This window comes from Narcine bancroftii, chromosome 7 (genome assembly GCF_036971445.1).
Source record: "Narcine bancroftii isolate sNarBan1 chromosome 7, sNarBan1.hap1, whole genome shotgun sequence".
Lineage (NCBI taxonomy): Eukaryota > Metazoa > Chordata > Chondrichthyes > Torpediniformes > Narcinidae > Narcine > Narcine bancroftii.
The window spans coordinates 175,143,296-175,169,990 of NC_091475.1; the positions used below are offsets into that span (position 1 = coordinate 175,143,296).

The 26,695-nt window shown below is 38.7% G+C and overlaps 1 protein-coding gene and 1 long non-coding RNA gene across 5 annotated transcripts in view; one reads left to right on the top strand and one right to left on the bottom strand.

Annotated features, from left to right (window-relative positions):
• Positions 1 to 26,695, top strand: part of sgcg (sarcoglycan, gamma) — a 527,276-nt gene that overhangs the window by 101,100 nt on the left and 399,481 nt on the right. The gene's annotated exons all lie outside the window — the stretch shown is intronic.
• On the bottom strand, positions 14,724 to 18,166 carry LOC138740114 (uncharacterized). The gene is made up of 3 exons (XR_011342682.1): positions 18,095 to 18,166; positions 15,865 to 15,923; positions 14,724 to 14,952 (listed from the first exon to the last, which is right to left on the bottom strand). It is a non-coding gene; the product is annotated as an uncharacterized lncRNA (long non-coding RNA).

The window sequence follows — 26,695 nt, forward strand, 5'->3', positions numbered from 1 at the left end:
ATAATGAGTTTGTCATATACATTATGCAATGTAAATATGACCGAAAGTCTTACTTACTGCAGTTGATAAAGATACTTCATTTAATAAAAAGATATAAACAAGTAAGAAATAAATACAGTAGTTAATTGGATTAAAAAGATGCTTTTTTATATTGTGAGGTCAAAAAAGTGACTCAATAGTGTTGACTGTCCTTTCATGATGTCTGGGCTGTTCCTGATTAGTGTAACAAGGAGAGGCTTACAATCCTGATAGCTGTTGGAAAGAAGCTGCTCTTGTACCTGGAGGTGCTGGTTTTCCGGCATCTGTACCTTTTGGCTGAAGGTAACAGTGAGGAGAGATTGTGACCAGGGTGATGGGGGTCCTTTGCTGTTGGCTGGCTTCTTGAGGCAGAACCTTGCATAGATATCTTTGATGGATGGAAGGTCAGAGCCTTTGATGGACCTGGCTATGCTTGGTACCTTCTTGAGCCTTCAAATCCCCAAACCAGACTGTGATGCTGCAGTCAATATATTTTCCACAGTGCACCTGCAGAAGTTTGATAGAGTATCTGAAAGCATGCTAAAACTCTTCAAAAAGTGTGCCGCCTTCATGGTTGCCTTGGCTCCAGGAGAAGTCTTCAGACACTTTGTTTCTAACCCCCTCCACCTCTGTCCCATCAATATGGACAGATATATGATCCCTCAGCCTCTCCCTAAGGCATCAAAAGCTCCTTGGTCTCGGTGAAGTTAAGAGCAAGGTTGCTGTTCTGGTGCCACTCAACTCCCATCCTGTATTCTGACTCATCTTTTCCAGTTATTTGGCCAACAACGGTAGTATTAGTGAATGTGTAGACTGAATTGAAGCTGAACTTGGCTGTGTGTGTGTATTTATTATTTCCTTGTATAGTCTACTGTGGTGAAAATTGGCCAGTATCTAAAATCTATCCTAATAAGCCTGAATATTATGATTGGGGCTTGCCATCCAGACTCTGCAGGCATGCACAATGGTCCTACGTTGACCTTGTATTGTTTCCAAAAAAACAGAACTTGCAGGATGAAGGCCACTTGTACTCAATCACAAGGCAACTCTTGTTTTCTTATTCTTCAAATCTTCTGCTGTGGTTGCATCAAAATAAAAGTTGTACATCATGAAACACTCAGAATTCATTGCAAGCTGCAGTTTTCTCCCACAGTGAGACTTGGAAGGGTGAAGGGTGGAATGGGCGCCTGCCACACTCAATAATATCAGCATGTGCTTGGGTGGCTTTAATTTCTAAATTCACTGAGACTGATTACCCAATAGCATTCAGAAGCTATCAGATCTGAAGTAAATCATTAAAATCTGTAGACACCGTGGTTGAAGTAAAAACCCAAAATGCTGGAGAAGCTCCGCAGGTCAAACAGTGTCCTTTATGTGGCAGAGGCAAAAAAATACATAACCAATGTTTCGGGCTTGAACCCTTCAAGGCATGAGAGAGAGTGCCGACAGGCATCCAAACAAAAGATGGGGGGGGGGGATGGTAAAGGCAGGAGATTATAGGTGGGGAAAGGAGGGAGGGGACAGCAGTGATCAGGGGAGGAGGGATGACTGGGTGGGTAAGGGTTAAAGGAGGGGAGAACTTGAAAGACTAGAAAGAGGGAGGGGAAAGAAGATGAGCAAGTTTATCAAAGAGAGGTCAATGTTAAGACCATCTGGCCTGAGGTTACTTTCTCTTGTACAGCAAAAAGCTTGGCTGTACCTATGGCTTACAGTTGTCTGTCTAATAGATGAGGTCATGGAAAGAATGGCAATAGTTTCCCAGCAGACTTTGGAGTCAATGTCTAAAGCACCATCCTCAAGGACCTGAGATTGATGTAGTTCAATATTCTCATAAGACCAGCAAAAGTGAAGTTAGCTCTTTTATTTCCCTCTCTCTCATAAATGCCCTTCTTCCCAACCCCCTGCCCCTTCTTCATACAACCTCTTACTTGTAACTGCTTTCATTCTCTAAATTTCTACAAATTTACACTATTTCCTTCATTTATAAAGTCAGAACTATTCTCTGCACTTGTTAATTCCATTCTAATTTCATCACCTTCTCTGCAGCTCCTGGCCATAATTCTGGACCTTGAACACTAGACACCACAATTTTCCCATTAAATACCCATTGTCTAACTCCTAGGTTCTCAAATTGGGATGTATGCCCCTTGGTGGGGTGTGGGGCTTAAGAATATTTTGGGAAATAATTAAAAAGTTGGTTTGGAAAAAATAAACTCCTTATATTTGTGTGAAAGATGTGACTGGGCAGCACTATCAGTACAAGACAATTGTGGTAACTTCCAAGTAAAATCATGTTGTTCTATTTCATAACATGCTTTTGCTCTTCCGAGGTTTCTCTGTTGTTTCTTTTATTTTAACTGTTGTTATCCTTGGTTAACATAATAATTTTTTTCTGACCGGTCTACTTATCATCCATTCCACATCATCTCATTGGTGCTGAGGATTCCAAATTATCTCAACAATCATGTCTCTGTCCATACCCCTTTACTTTTTTAGTTCAGTAGTGAGTGAGACCTGTATGTAGCTTTGTGCACTAGCATGTTGAAGGGGAGGTGGTGGGGGGGTGGGGTTCCGCCCCAGGTGCTAACCTGAGGGGGACGCCAAAAGCAGGGGACAGAAATACCCCAGAAAGTAAACCAAAAGGCTAGCACAGTTTAGACGGACTCTGCGAGGGGGGGGGGGGAATTGTCAGAAAACATGCTAGTGTTTCTTTCCATTTTTTTTAGAGTCAGTATTCTTCTTCTGATTCGATCATTACTTTTATTACATTTTTCAATTCTAAGACATAATAAAATATTGATTAATTGGATTCAGGGAGCTCCCGCTGTTGTATATTCAAAATGAGCAGACCAAGCAAGCAAAAGGTTTGTCAATATTAGGTGGAGTTCTTGAAATTTGGGTTTATACCTGCTGTACACAATGAATGTGCACCTTTTTACCTATTATGTCAACAGACTTTGATAAATGAATCAATGAAAGCAGGCCATCTTGAAGCTCATTTTATCCTCAAAAACATCCTAACCATGTCAAGTCAAAATTGGAATATTTTAAATCACTGAAAGAAGTTTGAAAATAAATCAAATATCACTTCATTATTCACTGCACAAACTACAGCCCTGAATCATACCCTTGAAGCTAGCTATGAAATTTCTCTGCTGGTAGCAAAACATGGGAAGAATCACACGATTGGGGAGGAACTGATTAAACCCGCAATATCATTGTTCCTCAAAACAGTACTGCAAAAGGATGACAAAGATGTTCAAGCAATGCCATTGGGTAATAATACTGTCTGCAACAGAATAGATGATGTGGGTCAAGATGTTGAAAAACAGCTAATTGAGAAGTTGAAATCATGAAAGTTCTCAATGCAGCTGGATGTATCTACTGTACAGGACAATGAGGCTCTGCTATTGGCATATGTGAGATATATTGATCAGGAAGAGTTTTGTGAATCATTAGTGAAACAACCAGTACTGCAGTTGATATCTACAGCAAGCTCAAAAATTATTTGGATGAAAATGAAATACCAAAAGTGAACATTGTATCTTGTGCTGCAGATCGTGCACCTGCTGTGATGGGTTTAAAATAAAATTAATGAAGGATGAAAATCCAAACATTTTGGTTGTTAATTGTGTTATCTACCAAGAAAACATGGTTGCCAAGAAAGTTTCCCCTATTCTACATGAGGTACTGCATTCTGTGATCAAGTGTATCATTGCCATCAAAGCTAATGCCAAATGTGAATGTCTGTTTAAGCAGTTTTGAGTCAATAAAAATGCAGAATTTGTGAGATTATTGCTTAATGCTGAAGTAAGGTGGTTGTCAAAGGGAAACTGCTTCAAAAGGATTATGGAACTGTTTCATCTCCTCAGCAAGTTTTTGAAGGACAAACCTGAAATGAAGCTCTTGCTAACAACAGATGGCAAAGCTTATCTAGTTACTTGATGGACATTTTTGAGAAACTAAGTACATTGAACAAGCGATACCAAGTAGCAAATTTGACGCTTGTGATGCAAAAAAGAAAGCTATTTGAATTCATGACACTTCTAGAATTATGCCAAAGGAGTATTTCTGCAAGAAATTTCAGTCAATTCTATTGGTTGAATAAGAGTGAGGTAACTAATGCTGCTACAAATGTCATTGTTGACCATTTGAAAATATTGGTTACCAACTTCAGTGATAGATTTTGTGATTTAAAGGCAATGGACTTTCCCTCTTGGTAACTCTGCCATTGCTGGTGGACTTATCTGAAGTTCCAGTGCAATACCAAGAGGAGTTATGAGTTCCAACATGATGAATCTGTGAAAACTCTGTTCAAAGTGAAAGGAACCATGATGTGGGTTTCTAACGAGATTGAAAAGAAATAGCCAAACTCGACTACTTTAGCAAAGGAACTATTGATACATTTTCCATCATTTTATTTAGTAGAATGTGGCTTTAGTGATTGGCTATAAGCTAAGAGAAACCAACTGGAAATTACAAAATATGGAGATTTAAGGTTGAAACTAACAAAATTAATCCCTTGAATAAAAACAAATCTGCAGCCAGCATCAGGGGCAAGGTTCCCACTGAGGTGTTGACAATTGTTGAATGCGTGTTTGAGATGGTTGACGTATTGAAATATTAATTGAATATGAAATGTGTCGCAGTGTATTACCAACTTTGCATTGAAATACACTTACAATAAATGATTTAATTAAAACTTCTTTTAAATATATCACTTTTTTTCTGCTAATGGTGGGGCGTAGGTGTTTTGAAAAGTTAAAGTAGGGCCGAGGGCAAAAAAGGTTGAGAATGACTGGTCTAACTCTACCCTTTCTGCAGGAACAAACAATGCTCCATTCAAGGGAAGAGAAACATGATAGTGGCAAGAAGCTAACATTCTCTTGAGAATGTCTCTCCAAAGAACCAGAGGCAACTGTACCCTGTGTGGGTTAAATCGCATGTTCAAAAAATCTTTGTTCTTGTTTCACTACATTCAAGGGGCAAGTTCTTCAGGAGCTCAGGTTGAAGAGAGGATATCATCCTTGGAAAGAAGACGCACAATGTCTGTATCCAGTTTGTGCAGCACAATGTTGTTGTTGAATTCTAACTATTGGCATCAAATAACAGAATAAAGATAAAATAAATTTAAATTTATTTTAACAAAATGTGTAGTACAGTGACAAAGTTCTTCTGCAAACAGGCGAGCAGGTTATTTCTTGTATTATTACAGCTCCAGTGACCTGGGTTTGAATTCGGCGCTGTCAGTAAAGAGCAGGTTTTCCTCCAGGCACTCTGGTTTCCTATCATCCTTAAATGTCTAGGGATTGTAGGTAAATTGGGGTATGTGGATGGCACGGGCTCGTGGGTTAGAAGTTTGTACTCCATGCTAAATTATAAAAATGTAGTTTATGTGTAGCTGTGTAAAGAGCACAATTTAGAGTATTGATTTACACTGAAAAAGAAAATCGATTAGCATCAGGCATAGTTAGTATGAGAGCACTGTTGTGCAGGGAAATGCAAGCCTTTAAGCATGTTTGTTTTCACACACTTGCACCTTCTCCTGATTAAAAGGATGGAGAAGAGAGTGCATCTAGAGAGTACAACTGGTTGCCTTTCCTAGGCTGAGAAAAATGTTGACGGAGGGTTCTGATTGGCATTCCCTGCTTCCTGCAGCTGCTTCTGATCTTGAGCAGAGTCACTCCCAGGCTGCGCGCACTCGCCCACACACAGTATTCCAGCAAGAATGTTTTGATGGTGCACTTGTAAAGGTTGTCAAGGGAGGGGGTGGTGGGGGGGGGGGGGGGGAAGAAAGAGGCGGGCAAACTTCCTTGGTCTTCTCGGAAAGTAAAGGTGTTGATGCACTTTCTTGATTTTAAAAACCACTAAAGTGATCATCTTTGCCTTGTATTTTAATTCTTTGGTTATGGGTGTCATTGGGGAAAGTCAGCATTTATTCCCCATCTATAGTTGCCTTCGAGAAGACTAATGGATTTGTTGTGCACTAGAAGTGCCTCACATGCCATTAGGGTATTTATAGTTTTATTAATTGCAGTTTAAAACTTCTGTAGTATCTTGTGGGGGGAGCCACACTGATAAAGGCTTATAAAGCTTTCTGTACATCCATTTTCATTTTAATATTTATTTGTTTCTTTTCCTATTCCACAATGTTTAGTGATTTAGTTAAACAACACTAGCATATGGAAGACACACACTACCTTCCACATAGCAAGATAACAATCTTATTTGAAGAAATTACTTTTTAATTTCTGAGATGATCATTTTGCAATGCTGGTCTTCGATTGATACCATCTATTAGCGGTATGCCTGACTAATCCGATGAGCCTTGAATATTTTCTATTTGTTAATGGGAAGAAGGTGTTCTTGGAAAGACCGTACATTATTTATCCAAATTGTCCTTGAAGGTTCTGGTGAGCTCCCTTTTGAAACATTTAGAGTCATTCTGGTGAAGATGATGTCATAATAGGGATTTGGACTTAACAGTACTGAAAGAAATGCAATATATTTCCAACTAGGCACCTTGGAAAGGAAACTAGAAGAGATGGTGTGGCAACATGCCTTCTGACCCTTATCCTTTCTGGCACCTGACATTACAGATTTGTTTAACTAGTCTTTATAAATAATTTAATACACAAGTGCTGGAGAAACTGAGCAGGTTGAAGTCAGCGGAAAATATAATTTGGGGCTCTCTTCTGACCACGACGGACATCTACGATGCATGCAAAATCAATAAACATTGTGAAGGACTTCACACACTCCTCGTCAACTTTTCTTCCTTCTTCCATCTGGTAGGAGATACTGTGGCACTCGAGCCCTTATTCCAGATTGGGCAACAGTTTTTTTTTCTCCCCTGCACCCCCCCCCCCCCCCCCCACAAGCCATCAGGCTCTGGAATTCACAGAATAGGGTACTGTGGACTTCTATTCTATTTTAACTTATTTATGTAAATCACTCTATCTCATCTTTACCGTGCAATGCATGGTATGAACGACAAATAAAGATGGCATAGTCACACAATGTTCTTTGTGTCGCAGAGATTAATGACCAATGTTTCGGGCCTGACCTGAAGAGCTAATAAATTACAATCACAGTATCTGCAGAATTTCTTGTTTAACTTTCTAATAATTAATGGAGCACACTGCAGACAAGATACTTTAGTGGTGCTGGGAATGAATGCTCAGCTGGTGAGTGAGGTATTAATGAATCGGCTGTTTTATCTTTGATGTCAAGCTTCCTGAACATTGTAGGAGCTATATTCATTCTGACAAGTACAGAATTTTATGATTTAGAAAAAAATGTGCATTATAGATAAAAGAAAAATCTTGGGAGTGGATTTGAATTATTCACTCCAGCAAATTGAGTCTCTAACCTTTATTTTTAGTCACAATATGCATCCAATTACATTTCTGATCAATGATGATCCCTAGGAAGTTAATGGTAGAAAACTTGGTGATGGTTAGATGGATAAACTGTCTTTGTTGGAGTTGGCTATTTACTGGTACAGCACTTTTCACCCTATGCCACAGTGTTGATTAATTTTCTGATTACTTGCAAAAGGAATCGAATAAGGTATAACTATTGACATAAATCCCCAAATCATTCTTTTATTGGAAGATGATTACTGATGGCAGCCATGGACACCATCATTCCCTGTTCTTTGGCTGGCTTTAGTGATGGCAGAATACTCAGGAGGAAACCAAAATGGATCATCCCACTGTGCACTTCTGGTTGAAGTTGGTTGCCAATACAGCTTTGGAACTCGGTGCGCACAGTGATCCTCTGTTGTTGGAGAAGAGGATTTATTGCAACTATCTTCCTTTATAATCACCTAAAGAGACTTGAATGTTGTTATTTATGACTCGTTCAATCAAATAGTTCATACTAAACTTGAGTTTTTTTTCCAGAGTTTATTAAACTTGTATATTAGTATCTCCATTATTACATCTTTGTTATACTGTATTAAAACTATGATAAAACAATGAAATGATGCTTAAATGTTGCTTTTAAAACAATGATAAAATGGTCAATAGAAGTTTTCAGACTATCTCAAGTCTTTCAATCTTTGCAGAACAAATGAAATCCAGAAACTGACCATTATCTTAAACATGCAGAGAGAGAGAGAGAGAGAGAGAGAGAGAGAGAGACTAAGAAAACATTTCTATTGAGACACTCAAAGAATGTAAACAATATCTAGTAGCCGCTAACAGAATGTGCTTGCAACATCCATTTAACACTTACAAAACCAGCCCCTAATTATAATATATTTTTTAAACTAATTACCATTACAAAGAAAAAACATAGTATAGATAAAATTTCAGAAGAAAGCGAAAGTCAAAGAAGCTGTATGTTTCTTGTAAAAGAGCAGATTTTGGTAATTGGTCTGTTCAGAAAGCCATTTTTAGTCTTAATCCACTTGCAAGTTTGCCCCGGCCCATCCAGTGCTTGAACATGATTCTTAACTTCCAAGGAATTTGCTTTCCCTGAGGGCACAAGATGGGCTTTTTTTTTAACCCCAGATATGATTTATTACCTCTTGTGCAGCTTCTTCATTCAACATTGGTTGGTCAAGTGTGACATCTGATATTCTTGATTCCAATGAAATAGTCTCTTTAACCTTCACAACAACAGGTATGTTCATTCTTTTCTTTCTCTTCTGTGGTTGGTCAAAATTGATATTGGTTCCTCAAACTCATTAATCCACAACCCATTAACCCCCAACTCTGGCATCAATTGCTTTTTCCTGCAATTCCAGATCTGATTTTTTCAGGTTCCAAATCAATCTCATTTTCTTCAGTTTATCTTGGTCTTTTATTAGATTCTCTCTCTGCATTTAATTCTTTAAATAGGGAAGTTATTTTCCCATTATCTTCTGAGAAGTTAGTAACTTGACCTGGTATAAAAAGGTTATTTGATGCATGGTACTTCTGCTTTCAGCCCTGCTGTAGTATACTCAAGATGTTTGAATTTTTTTCACCTTGCATTGTTATTAACTGGGCTTTCATTGGTACATTCTTGATTTGTTTTCCATAGTCAGTTGTCATTAAATAATGCTCTCTTTCAAAAAATGAATTTCCTGTTCCAAATGTATGCATCTTGACGAGGCTAAATCCCTTTCTTTAATAACTCCATTAATTTCTTTAGCTTGGTTTTACGAATTCTATTTACAATTAACTCCATTCTTGACAACTGCTTTTTTTGGTCACTTTCAAAACTGAAGAATGTTCAGATTATATCTGAATTATTAACTGAATAATGAATCTTTTTCATATTCAAACAAGACATTATGTTACACAATCGCTGATCAGATTTCTGAAAATCTATTTTATTTCCAAGGGCAAAGTTTAAAAACCTTTTGGTCACTGTTTTCTGCAATATCCAATATTTCAAAGTCCTTTTTCAACATTTTGTACTCTGAAGGCAGTTGCATCATATTGTTAATCAAATGCTCCTTTATACCATTAGCACAATTTTCTGCTTGCTCATTTTAAAACTTGTTGCAAGATTTCTTCATTGATCTTGTCTACTGGTGCATCTAGGCTACAAAAGCTACTTTCAGATTTGTTCCCAGACATTTGTTTCATTCCTGCCCCAGAATTAGCTTTGCAAAAATAATGACCAGTATTTGCAGCATCTTTTAATACATTATTTTCATCCATTTTTTATGAAAACCATTCTTTCAGTACTGGTTTAAATGCTTTTGATTTATTTTCATCAGCAAGATTTTTGTTATTTTCACTTTGATCTGCTTTCCTTTCTTCAGAAGTAGTTTGGAATGTTTGCCTATAATCTTCAAGAGAAAGTTCCCTGTATCACCCTTTAGAGTCTCCTTTGTTATAAGCCAATTCCCTCTCCTCTAGTGTATTGGTAGATTGTACGACTTCTTGGGTTGTGAGTTTCTTCCACTTTGAGATGAGGTTCTTGGTACTTTCTCCACTCACATCATGCTTTCGGAATTCAATACAATAATAACCATTGACTAGCTTGGCAAATTGTAATATCGAATCTTAAGAACTGTTTGTATTCTTGTGAAGGTTTTTGGTCAAGGCATTCAAGAAAGTCTGTCTTGAAGTTGTTTCAATGGTTTGTTGAGTTTCACAACAAGTATGTTGTTGATAGCTTCTGAGAATATCATTCTTTCTTTTTAATGGTCCATTAATTGTCCATCCAACCATAGTTTTGACAGCGCAAGGACCACCTCTCACGCTCGCTATTACTTTGGTTCCGGTGCCTTTGGTACATCTAAACCAATTAGTGTCTCTACCTCAGAGGTGTCTTCTGGTACATAAACCTTCCTCAGATATGACCACCAATCTACATTATTTTGATATGGGATGTTTCTTTTATGCACAGGAATGGTCTGTGTGTATATGCCTGGGAGATCAACAAAAATTGTCACTCTGTATACCTCTAACTTTGAAATGTTGTTAGTTTCAATTACCTTTTCTTGTCCTATGATTTTCAATAGAATCTTGGACTTCCTTCAAGATTAAGCTTAGTCATAAGTTTCACTGTGCAAAATGACGCAGTGCTACCTGGATCAAGAAATGCATGTGTACATACTGTTGCATTCCCGTTCTTGGCCTTAATTTGTACAAGCACTATTGAGAGTTTGTAGTTATCTGCACTGGCCCCATTAAGACCACTTGTCAATACCAAGGTTTAAGACTTAATTTGCTTCTTGTCGTTTGTTCCTTTTGCATATTCTTCTTTTCCTGGAAGGTAGGTAGCATTTTGGGATGTTTTTGACTACTATGTCGCAGCTGAGTCACTTTTTGCAGTTTCTGCTGATGTGTCCTTTACACAGACGGCCAAAACATATTCCATTTCCCTTTAAAAAAAAAAGATTTTCTGCCTATGCATTTTTCCAAATCATGTGTATTGTTACAGAACAAATATTTCTTCACAACAGGCAAACTTTCATTTTCCTTATCTGCAACTAATACATTGGTGGCAAAGGGACTTCTCAACTTCTTCACTTACTGTTTGAGTATCTTTTGATAATTCCATTCACTGGATGTATGACAACATCCACTCACCCTTCATTGAACTCCACCAAATCCTTAAAAGTAGCTGTCTCATCATATTTTTTCTTGTTTTCAACAACTTGACTTCCCCATGGTTCTTTCATCCAGTAGGGTAATTTATTTACCATGATTAGCATATGTCAAGCTCTCATAGATTGTCGATCTCAGTCATGACTTTGCAAAATCCTCTTGGAGGACATAAGCTTGTAAACCCTTCATGTCATCCAGTCTTTTAAACAACCATAAAAGAGCTGTAGGAATTTTATACTTGTTGCCAAAATGCTGCTTCAGTAACAATTTGGCCTGTTTGTATCCTTTATTAGGAGACATATATTGTAAACTCTTTACAAGATCTTGTGGTGTGCCAATCGTGAACTGCTGGAAATAATATAAACAATCCTCTGACCTTTGACACTCAATTTCAATTCTGCATTCAAAGCTTTTCATAAACACTTGGAATTCAAGTGGGTCACCATCAAAAACTGGAATCTTTCTCTTGGGCATAGAACTAAACTAACCATGGAGCCATTTCATCTCGTCTTGTCATGCCTGATGTATGTTATTTTCTTCATCCAGATTTCTATTACCTGCCAGGAGTGGACAGTAGTCTTGATGGCAGTAGGCTCACATCTCTGTCCCATGGCTTCATCATTGGAGTTTGAGATCTGGCACCACCGTGCCTTGACCTGTCTAGTTCATGACCAAGCACATCTTGTGACTGGCTCAGCTTTGGTATCAAATATTTTCTTTTTCTTTTGTCCTTCCTCAAAATGAGACACCAGATAATTTGAGCACCATGTACCACTGAGCCTTCTAGTTCCTTTGACCTGACCTGATTAACAGCAATTTCTTTCCAGATCCAGCAGCTCCTTTTCTTCAAAGGCCTATCTATCTTGAAGCAATTACTGGTCCTTTTATCTCTTTAAGATTCAAGATTCAATTTATTGTCATGGCAATAAAACATTGTCATATTACATGAAATTTCTTTTTGCCTGCTGCAAGGCAGACAGATTCGCCTCCGGCAGGAATTGCCTAAGCACCACTTGCAGGCAGAGAGAGGGAAGCAAAAGAGAGCCCAGAGTCACCGAATGTTCGTAGATTCACCTGCACCGTTTCCGCAGCCCCCGCAGCCACACAGAGCCCAGTCTGAACCATTGGCAACCCAAACTCCAGATCCTCTGAAATGGTCAGGATCCTTCAGCACCCTCGGCACCTCTTCACATCCCAGTCCGATACCTGGTACCTCTCTAGCCAGTTTGAGCCAGTCTGCAGCCTGGCTCATTCTCCAGCAGCCCACAGCTGTGCTCTTCCCTCGAGCCACCAGCAGCCCGTCTCATGCACTGGTCCCTCAGCTGCAAGCCCCCTCACTGGTCCACCGCTGTTGTCACCATCCCTGCAGGTCGTCTCCTCCACTTCTCCTTCTCAGATGGGGAGGGAGGCGTGGTCTCTTGAAATGCCTCTTCAACTACTCCTGTTGCCTGCTCTTCAAAGACATGTCTATCTTGAAGCAATTGCTCCTCTTTAATGGCTTCTTCTGCTCATCTATGTTGAATTTATTTAGAATGATTTTTTTTTGCAAGAGCTCCCATATCAGCCTGAATTTTTACACTTGCAGATGCAGTACTTGTAATACTGGAGCCTGATCTAGAACTCCTCTTACTTCTCCTGCTTCCTGCATTTGGCGCATTATCCTTGGGTCTCATTTCATCCTATATGTTAGATGTTGCCTTAATATCTGACTCTTTCAATTTTGATTGCCCATCCTCCTAACCACTATCTTGTGGCAGAACTTCAGCCATTTCCTTGTGGCTGATCTTACTGGTCTTGGTAATGGTCTTGACATTTGTGCTTTTTTTCAAATGCTCTAAACAGAGCACAATCAATCTAGTCAGTATTCCAAATCCAGTTTCCAATTTTCTATCGTTAGATTCCATTTTTTATTGACTAACAAGTTAATAGTTCCTCTTTTATTTACAAAATATTGTGACTATCTTCCTTTATAATCACCTGGAGAGACTTGAATGTTGTTGTTCATGACTCGTTCAAACAAATAGTCCATTCTGAAGTTGAGTTTAGTTTATCACTTGTATATGAGCAACTACATTAGTACAACTTTATTATACAGTGCTAAAACTATGATAAAACAATTAAATTATACTTAAACATTGATTAAAATGGTCATTTAAAGTTTTTGGACCATCTCAAGCCTTTCCAACTTCACAGAACAAAAGAAACCCAGAAACTGACTGTTAAAAATGCAGAGAGGGAGAGACCTTAGCTAAGAAAACATTTCTATGGGGACACTCAAAGAATGTAAACAACATCTTCTGGCTGCTTGCAGAATATACTTGTGGCATGCATTTTAACCCTTACAGGATTATTCTGGAGTTTCTTTTCATTTCCTTTTGATTTGTGCTTCATCATTCATGGCTTTGCATGGATGAAATTTCTAGGATTATTTGATAGAAATCTCAGTTAAGATAATCCTATAATAAAATTTCTTTAATCAAAAATGTGTTTTTCACAAAGCATCAGAAGGTTTAATCTGAATTGCATTTGTTCATGTGAATAATTTGAACAGAAATCTCCATGGAGGAATAAGGACTAACTAAGACTTTTCTGAAATTGTTTTGCTTCTTTGAAAAACAAATTGCAAAACAATAATCTTTTATAGCTTTAAGACAGGCCAATGAAGCTAGTGCCTTTGGGGACTCAGAAAACATTCACATCAATATGTCTTAATTAGCTCACTACACCATGGTTATTGGTTTCCACTCGCTTAGTGGCAACTTTGGATTAGTTTATTCTTGCTGATTGCCCATGCATAGTTTCTAAGATTTTGTCTGTTATAAATTCTAATGTTTTACAACAGTCCTATTAAATTGGTCAAGGTCCATTGCTGAACTTCAATCTAGGTCTTGGCTTTTCACCAGATTTGTTGCATCTATATTCCATGTGCATTTTCAGATTGCAAAGAGTAATTTTACTCTTTCCCTTCCTTCCAAAATATAATGACTTGTCCTTGGTTCCCCATTGGGAGAACTGAAATTCCCCCAACAAAAACTGAAAATTCCTTTCCCTTGCTAATGGCTCCATGGTCACTTCTTTAAAATTGTCAGTAATTGAGCTAGCTTGTTCACAACCTTGGTTTCATATCTGGTTTTCAACCTCATTCTTGTCTTACTGCATACGGATAGTTATTTCTACCTCACTCCACACCTGTCTCAGCCTGTCTACTCCTGAAATCCTCAGCCATGTCTTTTTTTTAAACTCCAAATTTGTCTTTCCAAAAGGAATTTTAGTTGGCTGCCTTCATTCTAGTGTCTGTAAACTTAGTTATCCACAATTCTTTGCCCATGTTCTTTTTGTCCATGTGACTGCTCGCCTACAGTGACTTTTGCTGAAGTAAAAAAATCTCACTTCAACCTGATCGTGCCTTTTTTCAATACCGCCGTGGTTTTCCTGCTCTCCTACACTGTTATCTCTTTCAGCCCTACACTCCATGAATATATCTGTGCTCTTCCAGTTATAATCTCTTGAATGTAATTGCTTCAGTGTCATCATGAAACCTATGGGAAAGTCAAATAGCTACCAAAGGCAACTGTGTGCTTATCAACTAAGTCGGAACTCCAGCTTTATTTTGAACTTCCATAGAGAAACGTGCAACACTGTGTTGAAGTGAAGAATGCTTAAGCAAATGCTTGGTGATTTTGCTTTTCTCCCCCGTGGTATGTTGGAATGAGCCTGAGTCATAGAAGCTCGAGACTGCAATGTCCATAACTTGTCATTGCTTGCGCTGTTCCTGTGGTCTAGATCAAAATCAAACAGGTGGCACAGGTTGTTTCCTCATGAAAAAGCACCATCAACACGAGACCTCAGGCATTTGTTCCTGGGATTGTGGGGACACCTGGGCAGAGTTTAAGGGCAGAGGTGATTAATCTACTTGAATCAAAAAGTAAAATGGCCGTGAACAATTCCATGGTCAACAATGCAGTTAGAACATTTTATATTTGTGTCAAATAATTTTCTACCGCTTTAAAAACTGACATTTCAATTTCACTGATGAAGGCCACGTCAGGAACACCAAATGCAATAGGTGAGATTAAAGGTTGAATCTCTGCCTCGGCCTGTATCCATTGAGCATGTGTAACCTCTTGGAGTTGCAGGGGAAAGTGGCTGGGGAGTGATGAGTGAATGAGGGAGTCATGGAATGTGTGATCTCTGGAAACCAGACAGGAAAGGAGAGAGGAAGATGTGACAGGTGATGGGATCACCGTAGCTGCCAGAAATAATGGATTGATGTACTGGATGTGGTGGCTGGTAGAGTGGAAGGTCATTAGGGTGAGGTGAGAGCAGAAGGGTGAGAATAGAGGAGTTGCAGGTGTGGCTCCATTGACCACAGTAGAGGGTTGTTGTGAGTGAGGAAACAGGTTTGGTAGGTCTCAAAGATGAGGACTCTGGAGACAGTTTTTGTAGTGAAGGATTTTATTGACAGAAGGCAGTGTGGGAAATGGTAATAGAACACACACACACACACACACACACACACACACACACACACACACACACACACACACACACACACACACACACACACACACACACACACACACACACACACTTTACAGCAGTCGTGGGAAAGTAATATCGGCAGAGAAATGTGTACGATTAATAATGAATGTGGGAAAAATACCGTGCCCCCCCCCCCTCCCTGAACTGGTACATACAATGATCAAGGAAAATATCATAATGATGCCCCACCACTCCTTGACTCACTGGAGGTATGGCTTTACTAATTCAACACTCGTGCACATCTTACCAGTTTCTCCAGCACCCTTCCATGTTTCTAGGCCTGGAGTGAAGCAGGATGGTCCCAAGCTGGCAAGGAGAGAGATCAAAGGACACATGGTATCATTATAGTGCTGGAGGGTCCAGCCCAAGTCATTTACAGGTAAAATGGCTCAGTCCTAAGAGGGTTCATCGAATTACAACAGCTAATGGCCCAAGGCCAAGTACAGGTAGGCTGGGGAATCTAGTCCAGGTAATTTGCATGGAGCCAACAGCAAAGTGTGCATTAATGGATGGGGTGGAACCAAACCTTGATTGGCAGCTGATGTGCCCTCTGACTAGATAGAGGGCAGTGCTGTCACATGACAGCCACAACCCTTCCCAATACAAGGGTAAACTATGTTTCTTGAAGAAAGAGGTCATTTTAGATGTCATGGAGTGAAAGACCTTGTCTTAAGGATAGATTTGGCATGGATGGAAAAACCTGAAAGGTTGATGTCCTTGTAAAAGACAGGGTTGGTGCATGTAATATCTGGGTAGCTGTGGAAGGCAATGTGCTTATAATAAATATCACTAGTGTTTGACTCCTGAGATGGAGGTAGAGGGATCCAGACAAGAGAGAGGTGTTGGAAATGAACTACAAAGCAGAATGCAAATATATAAGAGACTAGAAAAAGGTGAAATTTGTACAGTGCTGCAGAAGGAATTTAACATTAGGTTCATCTACAAAATTAAATCCCAGTCTCTGAAAATTAAGCAATTTTATATGAAGTCTGACACCGATTAAGTGTTGAGCGACTTAAAATTTCTTTATACCTCTCTTTCCTTTGGCTTGGCTTCGCGGACGAAGATTTATGGAGGGGGTAAAAAGTCCACGTCAGCTGCAGGCTCGTTTGTGGCTGACAAGTCCGATGCGGGACAGGCAGACACGATTGCAGCGGTTGCAAGGGAAAATTGGTTGGTTGGGGTTGGGTGTTGGGTTTTTCCTCCTTTGCCTTTTGTCAGTGAGGTGGGCTCTGCGGTCTTCTTCAAAGGAGGTTGCTGCCCGCCAAACTGTGAGGACACATGGTATCATTATAGTGCTGGAGGGTGGACTTAAAAGACCAGGTTCTTTTTGAATGGTTTACTTTTAAAAGGACTGAAGGTAATTGCATATCAGCACCCATGTTGCAAGAAAAAGGAATGGAGTTCCACGAGAAGAAGAATATTGAGGCACCGTGTTCTTTTTCAAATGCTGGCTTAGCAGATTCAAGATTCATCAGGGTAGCCGTATATTAGATTTGTCTGGTGAGCAGAAATCATCAGATCGTGAGGCAGCGGATAAGTTTTAGTGAGGCATTGTTAGAGTAAGTCTCAAGCAACTGGAAAATACGTGTATCCAGCATCTACCAATTCTTGTAGGTGCTGGATGCCAGGGGTTTTAGTGTATTTCATTTGAATTAATTTGAGGCTGGGATGGAACCATATTTCTTGATGTCCAGAATAATAATAAATATTATGGCTGGTATGGAAGGGGAAGAGACTGCAGGAAAAAGGGAGGGAACTACATTCCACTCAGGTATTCTGAAGTCCTGTGGCTGAAATTGGCCCTGTACATTGGGAATCCCAGTTATGCGGCAGGAGATGGCCACAGTGGTAATTTCCAGAAGTAGAAAACCTTGCACTGTGAAGTAAGAGTGAAATAAATTTAATGACCTCATAAATTATGTGCTTTAGAGTTTGAACCAGTAGTTTCCCCCACTAAACTCACATTTCACCTTAAGCAAACCTAATGCCATATGTGCTCTATGATTAGTAAGGGATTGGTTAAGGTGGTATATGAGTGTAAGGAAAAAGGTTTGAAAACCACTATTTTAATTGTACCTAATTGACTCATTGTGGGGACTGTTTCATAACTCCAAAGGAAATGGGCTAATGACATTTTTTTTCTCAAGCAAAGTATTTCACTAGCAATTGGGTCTGGAGCAGTGATTCTCAACCTTCCCTTCCCACTCACATAACACTTTAAGCAATCCCTTACTAATCACAGAGCATCGATGGCATAGGGATTACTTAAAGTGAAATGGGGGGCAGTTTGAAAACCACTTGCCTAGACCAACAGAAATACTACCCTTTCATTCAGACACTTAAAAACAAATGCATAGTGAGTTAATCATACCAAATGTTAACCACCCATGCTCCACAACAAACCGACTCTCTCCTCAATGATATTTTACCCTGTACATTCACCACAGCCTACCAATTTAGGAGAATAAAATTACTTAATGTTTGTTGCCTTCTCCACTGAGGCAGCGACAGTGAGGAAATAGCAGGGAAGCTACTGGAGGGGTTGCCTCACCATACAGGAGATGGCCCTTCATTTCATGAACAGATGGGCACTGAGCATCCAACCATCTCTACATCACTAACAATGTTTAATTGTGACCACTACGTTCAGATACACTTGATCTCTGGTGGATATCCCAATTGCTGTTCATCCTGCAGCAGCATCATGAAGAAGTTTTTGCTGGAGATTACAAGCTCAATTTTTGTGCTGCTTTCTCTTTGATGTTTCTCTATTAGCCATGCCTGACTCCCACTGCACCTTTGCAGGAGTTGGCTTTGCTAGGGATGTACAGTCACATTTCCAGGGATGAACATTATTAAGATCTACACCATGCACTAATCTGGCATTAAATGTATCTAAGGACTACCACAGCCACTTTCCTCATTGGAATACACAGACAGGGCCCACATCTGGAATACTTTTGTATCCAGTTTGATGCAGACACAGGTTGAGATCATTAGTGAGCGTCTAAGCCAGCTGGCTGAATGCAAAAAATGGCAAAGAGCCTGGAGGAGTCCATCTGCAAGCTCCTGCAGGAGGTTGTACAGAGGCCAGATGTATTTATTTGCTGGTAATTGCTACCAATCCCATCATTGTTATTGGGCTGACAGCTGCTGAGGTCACATGTGGAGGTGAAGCATTGTCTTACTGTTTCAATGCAATCTCATTCTGCTCCAGCTAGATGCTTGTTCTCTTGACAAATAGAAACAGATGCAGTTAGATTTCCTCCCCTCACTAGGACATGAATAGACAGGATTGCGACTAGAAGCAAGAATAGAGAGGTGCTATGGATGGATCATTTGTGCAGAGAACTGGCACACTTGCACTCTTCTCTCTTCTGCAGGAACAGAGAAATATCCCATTCACAGCTCGTAGCTCTCTTTGAGGAGCAGAAACCTGGGCTGATTAAGCAGAGAGCTAGCTTGAAGAAAAAGAGCGAAAGAATCAGGGAACAGGCTTGTGTGACTGTGGTCTCAGATGAAACTACTCTAATTTTGGAAGCTTGAAATAATGGTTCTGCAATTTAGGTGCCAACAGATTACTCATCTCCTTGACAGGTTTCAGGCCATTGAGTCCGCCACTCACAAAGCAATTCACTTTAGCCTGTCCAAAGCCAGGTCAGCTGGCTTATGTGATGTTCAAAGAGTAATTGAATAGTCTTTTATGAACATAAGCAAAATAAGAACAATGGGCAGGAGTAAAATACTGTTCTCTACTTTCCCCAACTCTCTCCAAAATTATTGAATTCCCTACTGACTAAAATTGCATATTTCTCAACCTTTAATATTTTCAATGATTCTACTTCCATAGTTCTGTGAAGTGGAGAAGTGCAAAGGTTCAAGAGCCACTGAGAGAAGAAATCCCTCCTCCTTAAACAGGAGACACTTAATATTCTGAAATGTTGTCTCATTTCTAGATTTCCTCTCAAAGGGAAACATTCTTTTGTCACCTACCTTATCATTTCCACCCCTTCACTATTTTAAATGTCAATAAGATCATTTCCCATTATTTAATGCACACAGGTCTAATCTGCTCAAATTATTTTCTCATAAGTTGATCCTTTCATCCCAGTAATGAAACCAGTGAATGGTTTTTAAACTGGTTTCAATACAAGTATATCACTTCTGAACTCAGGAGACCAAAACCACATGCAGTTCTCCAGATATGGCCTCACCAATACTCAGTACAGCTACAGCAAGATTTCTTTCTTTTGATACTAGATCCATTTATCTTCCTAAGGACTTGCTAAATCTGCATATTTATGCTGTTTCGTCTGCAAGGCCACAGATCTCTCTCAGATTTCTTTGAAAATACCTTTCTGTATTCTCTCTTTAAACAATGTCCTTTTCTATTCCTTCAACAAATAACTCTTGTTATATTTCAAAGACAGCAATAGGATCTTAAAACTCACATACAGTAAAGTAGCAAAGCACTAGTGTCCAATTTTACTGAAAAATGTTTGATTTCTGATTTTTCCTATTTAATATTTTTATGTGATTGAGTACATCGGCATTGTTGAAGTGCATCCTCAATTATGGGGAATAAACATACAGTATTTTATTGTTCGGAAATAATTGGTACCAATGTATTTTCTGGCACAGAAACCAAACTGCTGGAGAGGCTCAGTCGATCAAGCAGCATCTGTCGGGGGGGAAAGAAATTATTGACATTTTGGGTCAAGACACTGCATCAAGATTGAGAGTCTTGGTGGCCTATCCGACTTTTCCTTATGAAACTGGTCTCAAAACTACTTCGTGTTGAGGACCTGCATTGCTGCAGGCCACATTATATCTCACCTGAAAAGGCTGTGACTAGGATTTTGCCAACAATCAGGTACACGTTGATGGGTATGTACATTGGCAACTAACTGATAAAGCAGTTACGTTTTTTATATTTAACTGATTTTTTTTTTCTGTGGAAATTACCACACCTACCTCCCGGAGTGGCCATTCACACTGGAATGACCAGAACTCTAAAAATTCAGATCTCACCGCGTGTTTACACCTGAGGTTCGGTATTCTCAGTCAACGTGGGATGCTACTGTGTTGACATTGACCATGATGTATAACCTACATTCAACATGCATCATTGTGTGTCATCAATAATGTCCCATTCATTAGCCCCTTGCTGCCGAACGACTGCAGGCATTCCATGAAATTCTCTAGGGGTCCAGGAGGTAAAATATCTGATTGATAGTTTACCTTCAGGACCTTTTACACAGACTGCGTTCTGTAATTTTGAGAACAATTTTCAGGAGCGCAGCAGCTGTGTAGGAAAACATGAGTGCTAGCTACGACACGTGCTGTGATCTCCAGAAGGTATAAGCAATCTCAAGTGATTTCTGAAGTATCTTGGTCAGATCCTTTGAACCATTGGCTATTGCTATTCATTCTAATCTCAACATATCCAGCTTTAAATTTGGATCAAATGAACACAAATTAGCCCTTTACCCTGTTGATCTTTTAGTTTTGATTCAACAAAATGATTACTTTCTATTCTACAATGTTTCCAACAATACAGCGCCGCTTCTGGATATAAATTAAACCTTAAAAAAGTGAAGTCATGCCTTTTAATATACAGGATAATAACATCAAGAACCTAGTCAAACCCTTGCAATGGTGCCCAATTGGATTTAAATCTTTGGGCATAGAAATTAGGAGATCTACAGACAAAGATAATTATTGAATAGGGTTAAATTAGATCTACAAACTGGAGGGAACTGCCATTATCTTTAATTGTAAGGGTGAATTTAATAAAAATGAATATACTCCTCAAATTTCTATATTTATTCCAATGTGTCCCAATTAAAATTCCCCAAAGTCTATTTAATTAATTAAACAAATTAATGTCCAGCTTCTTATGGAAAGGTAAAGTCCCCAGAGACAAACTCTCAACCTTCAAGCCCCTTACGCCAAGGGAGGATTAAATCTTCCAAATTTTAAATGTTACTACCTTGCAGTTCAATTTCATCCAATATGGTATTGGTTGCCCTCTCCGGACAATGAGGCGAGATCCCTTCCAATTGAATGATATCAATTCAAGGATGTTCCCTTAAAAGTTGTTCCTTTTTTTAACATCTAAGAAAGCACTCTTAAATATTACTAAGAACACTATAATTCTAAATTCTTTTACAGTATGGCAAGAAGCTCACGCAGTTATTGGTTTAACTATCTAATTATTTCAGAAAACTCTGTGGAATAACCCCAATATTCCCCACCTGAATGCAGATTGAATTTTTAAAAATTGGGTTAATAGTGGTATAAAACCAGTTGAAGATTTATATAGCCAAGATGACTTCACCAATTTTCAACAATTGTCCAGTAAATTCAGTCTACTAAATCATAATTTATTCAAATATTTTCAGATTAGACACTGGGACACTAGGTCAGTTAGACTATCCTCAAATTTAAATAGAATCCCTATTTGAAAAGTGCTTGCTTTGTGAACCCCTGTACAATAAAACTGGTCTGACATCATCTATTTATTATTTTAATCAGTAGCTGGCCAATCTATACTAAGAGTGATATTAAAAATAAATGGGGATCACATCTTGAATGCAATTATGTTGATGTTGATTGGTGTAATAGCCTTCAAATATCTCAAACTGTATTAACCTCAACTAAACATAGACAAATACAGTTTTACTATTTTTAAAAGGACCTACTACACGCCACATAGACTGCGTAAAATATACCATTACCCTGTCCCAATGGTCAGAGATGTAAAATTTATGTTGGAGACGTGCTTCAATTGCTCTTTTCTGGAAGACTTTTGGAAATATTTTTTTTAGAATAACCTCAAATATTATAAAAACCAACTTTTCATTTGAACCTAGGGTCTGGATTTTGGGAGATCTACAAGGTCTTAATCGAAACTACAATAAAAAAAAGTATTTCTTGTGGCCACAGTTGGGGAAAAGTATATCCTGCAGAACTGGAAATCTGAATTTCCTCTTTCTCAGAGGCAATGGTTAAATGAGTTAACATCCTATAGTACACCTGAAAAGATCTTGTATAGTGTGAGGAGGAAACCAGCAGCATATGGAAAAAAAAGTGGGGTTCTACTTTGACCTTATTACCATCATTACACCTCAGCTACTGAATTAGTGCAGATACCTGTCCTCGTGTACTCCTACTATCTGCTTAATGTACTAATATATACCTTATACATGAGGACCTCATAGCTTACTTGATTGAATTTTATTTTTGCTCTTTTTCAGTTGTGAACGTGAGAGAAATTTCTACCGTACCAGGGTTGTGGGTGTGAGGTGGGATGGAGCATTTTGTTTGTTTGTTTTAGTTTGTATTTTTTTTTCTTATGTTTATTTATTTTTTTTAAATGGCTATTTTGCTTCAATAAAAATATCTTTTTTTAAAATATTTGTGACAAAATATTTTCAACAGTGAAAACTTTTGCAGTTCATACAGCCATGCAAAGAGCATGATGTATGGAGTGTAGGATTGCATTGAAAAGACAGATCAGTAGCACCAAGCAAGGGCAGCATGATAGCACTGTGCAATGTTCAGTGCCCAGCCAACACTGGGAACAGATTAGCTGTGTTATTTTAAATGGGACGCAAATACAGCTGAACTTACTGAATATTCAAATAAATGGAAGAGTAGGCCAATTGGCTTTCAAGCCTGTTCCATTCTTCAGTAAGGTCGTGGCAAATCTGACAGTAAGCTCAACACCAAATTCATGCCTCACTCAAGTAACCTCTCACCTCATCTCAGGAATCTTTGTGTCCATCAAGATGCCAGATTGATGTAATGGTCCTAGTCCAATGAAGAAATTGTTTATCTTTAAAGATTTCAGGAATCTAACCCTATTATTTTATTCTTATTTATTTTAATTTTTTACAATTTATTCTCCTTCATTTTTATTTTGCCAGTTGCTTGAATTCCAAATGCCAGGGGTTTTACTGCTTCTGGTTTGTGCTGTTGATGTGCGAAGATCTTTTCAGGAATTTCATACTTGCACATCTTCACTTGAACAATACTCTCCCCATGACCTAAAAACTGAGGGCTGTAAGCCTGAACAAAGTTAGCAGCCTACACTCTCAAGCCAGGATCAAAGCGATGTCTGCCTGAATGATGATTTTAAACCGGGACAGGTTTTAGTCATTCAAATAGTGATGTGTACAAAGAAAGCATGACCATTTCCCTCCCAAAGCATCTTGCAAGCTCCAACAAAGTGTATTTGGTCAATCACATTTGTTTTATTGGATAGCCAATGTCCAGGAATTTGGATGTTTTTTCTTTACTATGGAAGCAGACACTGTCACAAACATTTAAGCAGCATCTAAAGTAGTACTTCAATCACAAGACACAGAAGGCCAATCAACCTAATGTGGGTAAATGAGATCAGGGTGCATATGAACTACCAAGGGTCTGTTTCTCTGCTGTACAACCATCAGATTCTATGATTCTAATAGAGCTTCATAATTCAGAAAACTATGTTTATTAATCAGAATATCTTTTCATTTATTCTAATTTCCCAATATTCTTTTGCTTTCTGTTGTTAAACAGGTGATTTCTCACCTCTACTACCTCACCTGTTATTTGTCTCTCACCTCTGGATGTTAATGTTGAGATACCAGGAGCAACACACTGTATTCCAAATGTGGACTATAATATTACGACCTTCTCCAGATTTCTTATTCTTGTGCTTAAGAGCTCAAAAATTCAAAATTATTCAAAATTTTAAAAAAATAAGCATCACTCCTTTTAAATTCTTCTACTCAGTGTTAAAATTACAATATTAATTTCAACAGGAAGTAAAACTGAGTGAAAAGTAAAGCCTCACCCAATATGGTTGTCTAGATTCCCACCAGAAGGTTTCCATTAATTTCCTATATGAAGATGAAACCCTTTCTGCTCAATGTGCTGCAAGGAAACATCGGGCAGCCTGCAGAAATTCTCTGCCTACCAATTATAATTTAAAATAATTGGCATGAAACCTACGCAGAGATTTTGAGGAAGTTCAGCTCTTTGATGTTCACAAGACTTGAAATTCCAAATTCCACAGACAAAATTCATCCAAATCCTGAATCAGGAATTGAGCCAGAAAGACAAATGGAACATCTGATGGTGACATTAACCTGATGCTTGCAGGCCCTCACTAGCCTCTACTCTGAAACAAGCCCAAAATGTTGGTTATATATTTTGATCTTTACTATATAAAGGACACTGTTAGACCTGCTGAGTTTCTCCAGCATTGTGTTTTGATTTCAACCACCATATCATGTTTTACTTCCCTTGTGTATTATCCTTTGGCTCTGACTGCTTCAAAAATATTCTCCCTTGTTCTTCTCACTCCACTATCTGAAACTTTCAGAAAATATTGCATCATGTAGCCTCCACATTATTATAATTTGAAGAAATATTTGTTGGTATTTTTCAAGGACAATTGTCAGAATATACAATTAAAGTGAAGGAAAATAACTTTCAAAGGGGAATTAGAAAGTTCTTGACAGATTTTTTTTAAACTGGTATTTGAGAAAAGGATGAGAATTAAAATGCATTTGATTGTTCTTTACAAGGATCTACTGAGGTGTGATGCATCAAATGCTTCATTATTTCCTTTCACCAGTATAAATAGCTCCACTAAACTTATTTAGTCTGTTGGGATCTTAGACAACATTTGAAAGCTAAGGTTTTTTAAATAAAGATAAACTGCTTGTTAAAAATTAGTGAAGCACTAATGGAATCCACAAAGTTACTGACACTACGTAAAAAGGAGAAAATAGACTTCAACAAGAACCACACTTAACTGAGAACACCGCAAACTGAAGGGAGACTGGGTAGGTCATGTAGCAGCATCATTGCACAATTCAAAAGCCAGTTGAGTTGCTATATTAGTTAATTGGGATCTGCCAATTAAAATAAAGCAATAACAACCCAGCGGGTAGATACATAATGATGAAGTGCCAGATTTATTCAGAATTTTGGAACTTGTTGAACATTTATTCACTTAATGAAGATGACCAGGGATTTATGCAGGACATTTTTTTTTAAAGATAGCAGACACAAAGGGACACATTTTATGGGGGGGGGGGGGGGGAAAGGTCCTTTAATTTTAATCTTGACCCATTAATAGATAAAACTGGGAAGACAACTATAAATAATAAATCAACTAAATTTACATTGAACTCAATGCACGATATAAAGTTAATTGATGTATGGAGAAAACCACACCAAAAAGAAAGAGATTATTCATATTATTCAAACAGACATAAAACCTATTCTAGGATTGACATGTTCTTGTTGTCGGCTCCGATTCCAGGGTAAGTTCGAAAGACTGAATATAAGGCAAGACTTTTATCAGATCACTCACCCTCGTTATTGACAATTGATTGAGAAGATATTCCACTGAAAACGTATGGTTAAAGAGGTGAGACTTTCAGGAATACATAGAACAACAAAATTATATACTTGTCCAGGCAAAGTCAGGATTGCTCATAACACAATGCAAGTTGTGGTTGAACACGTCATCTGCTTATTGAACTTTACCTGCTGCACATTCCACCCTTTCAAATTCCATGAAATCATAGAAAACTGATAATCTGGGGATCATTATAACTGATTCCCAATAGATTTGCACCCTTTAAAGCTCGTGGCCAAAGAGAAATTTCTTCACTCTTTGGTCCATCAAATTGGTTTCTAGGTTCCATTGTATTGCAATGTGGACAACACATATACACAAAACCTGTTTTGCTTTGTTTTCTTTGCTAACATCCCAATACCAGTTTCCCACAAACTGGTCACCAAACTGGTTTCCTATCCTGTAGGTTCCTCTCCCAGGCTTCTCCTTCTCATGGGGTTGAGGGTATTCTCTCAGCCTGGTGCCCTGTGTGATCTGTTGTTTCCCCAGAGCTCACAATTCTCAAGGTCTGGACAGCTGAACATGGGCACCTACCTTGGTCACCAGACCTTCAGGGAATTTTGATGGAAAGTCCATGCTAAGGGGAGATTAAATCTGTTCAGGGCCACTGATCAAGATGACAGGGTGCCAGGACCCTGCAGAGGAGGGTGGA